Source organism: Chelon labrosus (assembly GCF_963514085.1).
Source record: "Chelon labrosus genome assembly, chromosome: 7".
NCBI lineage: Eukaryota > Metazoa > Chordata > Actinopteri > Mugiliformes > Mugilidae > Chelon > Chelon labrosus.
The window spans coordinates 477,501-480,332 of NC_140343.1; the positions used below are offsets into that span (position 1 = coordinate 477,501).

Below are 2,832 nucleotides of genomic sequence, written 5' to 3' on the forward strand. Positions count from 1 at the left end.
CCAGTCTAAACCCAGATTAAAACCAGTCTATAACCAGATTAAAACCCAGATTAAAACAGTCTATAACGGTCTATAACCAGATTAAAACAGTCTATAACGGTCTATAACCAGTCTATAACCAGATTAAACCAGTCTAAACCCAGATTAAAACCAGTCTAAAACCAGATTAAAACCAGTGTAAACCCAGATTAAAACCAGTCTATAACCAGATTAAAACCAGTGTAAACCCAGATAAAACCAGTCTATAACCAGATTAAAACCAGTCTAAAAACAGATTAAAACCAGTGTAAACCCAGATTAAAACCAGTCTATAACCAGATTAAAACCAGTCTAAACCCAGATTAAAACCAGTCTATAACCAGATTAAAACCAGTGTATAACCAGATTAAAACCAGTCTAAACCCAGATTAAAACCAGTATAAAGTATGTATAGTCATCTCTGTCCAGTCAAAGCAGCTCTTTGATTGGCTGATTCATTCCTGTCCCACCTGACGCTGGTGAATGATGAAATGTTAGAGGATGAGACAGCAGCAGTTAGTAGATCTGGTTCTGGTTCTGGTTCTGGAGAAGAATAATCTGAAATGAATCCTAATTAATTATAAATAACATGATGTCACGTGTTCAGACTGGTCAGAGTTGACTTTGATTCTCTAGATCTGACTGTTTCTAGAGTTCAGGCTCCGTCAGATTTGGTTCTTGTTTCTACTGAAGTTACTGTGAACACATGAACTGTGTGAACTGATTAAGGACCTCTGGACATGAATATCTAATTAATGTTGGATTTGACTCTTTTCTGACTCTGTCGTCTGAACTTCTTTAAGTTTTGACTCTGTAGTTTAAAACGTCTGAAAACCTAAACTGTTTAAAGTGTCTCTACGTCCACAGAGTGAAGTTAGAAGTGACTGTTAATCTACTGATCATGTGAACTTCCTGTTAATCTCACGTTGTTGCTGAGTGATGCAGTGATCCATACGTTATATCTGCTTCTTTATCAAACCCATGATCGCACATTACTCTGAAAGCTAGCTAACTGCTAGCTAACTGCTAGCTAACTGCTAGCTAGATGCTAACTGCACTGTGGTGAGCTAACATGGTGCCATGACCAGTGTGGTTCCACCTGAACAGCTGATTGAGTTTATTATTGATGTGAGTTGGAGAGCCACAGCTGACCGGTCACCGTGGCGACCGCTAGCATCCAGGCCGGTGTGTGTTTAATAAATTTGCTGCAGCAGTCTGGCTAATCCATACAGTAGAGGACGGACAAACGTAAACACACACACACACACACACACACACATATGTGTGTGTGTGTGTGTGTGTGATTAATGGAGCTGGAGTCCAGATCAGATTATGGTCAAATCACTACAGAGAGCATGGTGTGTGTGTGTGTGTGTCTGTGTGTGTGTGTGTGTTGTGTTTATAACATTGTGAGGACCAAAGTCTTACAGAATGTTATCTTACTGATGTTGTGGGGACATTTTATTTTTTGAGTTCTAAAACAGTTTGACCTTTTTCAGACTTAGTTTCAGGGTAAAAGTTAATTCATTATGTCAATGGAAGGTCCTCATAAACCTAGAAACAGGAGTGTGTGTGTGTGTGTGTTATCTGGACCAGACATCCGGCCTCGCTCGCCCGCAGAAAGAAAAGTGTTGGAGAGAGAAAACGAAACTAACGATAGAAATGAGATAAAGTTCCAAAACAATCAGAGGGAGAGTTCGTCCTTCGTTCATTCATCCTCATCTCTCCTCCTCTTCCTCTTCCTCTCCTCCTCCATCTCTCCTCCTCTTCCTCTTCCTCTCCTCCTCCATCTCTCCTCCTCTTCCTCTCCTCACATCGTCTCTTTTTATGTCTCAGTAAAGAAATATGTGTTTTTGTTGGGACTGGCTCTGATTGGACGCTGCGTTTAGGAGCTGGGCTCTGATTGGATGGTGGCTCCGACCACGTCTGGTGTTTTGATGGAAGGTGAAATTTGAAAGTGTTCAATCTCAGCAGCTCTCAGGGCGATCAATAATTTATCAGTATCGATCAGCCTGCAGGGAGGGAGAGAGGGAGGAGAGGGAGGAGAGGGAGGAGGAGAGGGGAGGATGGAGGGAGGAGAGGGAGGAAGAGAGGGAGGAGGAGAGGGAGGAGAGGGAGGAGAGGGAGGAGGAGAGGGAGATGGAGGGAGGAGAGGGAGGAAGAGAGGGAGGAGGAGAGGGAGGAGGAGAGGGAGGAAGAGAGGGAGGAGGAGAGGAAGATGGAGGGAGGAGAGGGAGGAAGAGAGGGAGAGAGGAGGAGGAGAGGGAGGATGGAGGGAGGAGAGGGAGGATGGAGGGAGGAGAGGGAGGAAGAGAGGGAGAAGAGAGGAGAGGGAGGAAGAGAGGAAGATGGAGGAGGAGAGGGAGGAGGAGAGGGAGGAGAGGGAGGAGAGAGGGAGGATGGAGGAGGAGAGGGAGGAGAGGGAGGAAGAGAGGGAAGATGGAGGGAGGAGAGGGAGGAGAGGGAGGAAGAGAGGAAGATGGAGGGAGGAGAGGGAGGAGGAGAGGGAGGAGAGGGAGGAGAGGGAGGAGAGGGAGGAGGAGAGGGAGATGGATGGATTTTTCTTCTTCGTTTTCTTCCTGATGACAAATAAAAGTAGAACACGAGTCAATAAAGAGTCTGATCGTAACGCGTCTTAACGGGAGGGGGTGGAGCTGATGACGACCAGCAGCAGGAGGTCAGAGGTCAAACACGTTCGTTCTCCTGGAGCAGCTGATTGGCTGCTTTCAGACGCAACCATTAGCTGCTCATTTACACCAGTTAGAAGCGTCCTGGGACGATGTGGAGAGTTTTAGAGAGGCGGCAGTGTGTTGG

At 45.8% G+C, this 2,832-nt stretch overlaps 1 protein-coding gene across 1 annotated transcript in view; it reads left to right on the top strand.

Annotated features, from left to right (window-relative positions):
- The window catches only part of nfia (nuclear factor I/A), a gene marked incomplete at its 3' end in the record, with an annotated part of 37,509 nt that overhangs the window by 24,034 nt on the left and 10,643 nt on the right, over positions 1-2,832 (top strand). The gene's annotated exons all lie outside the window — the stretch shown is intronic.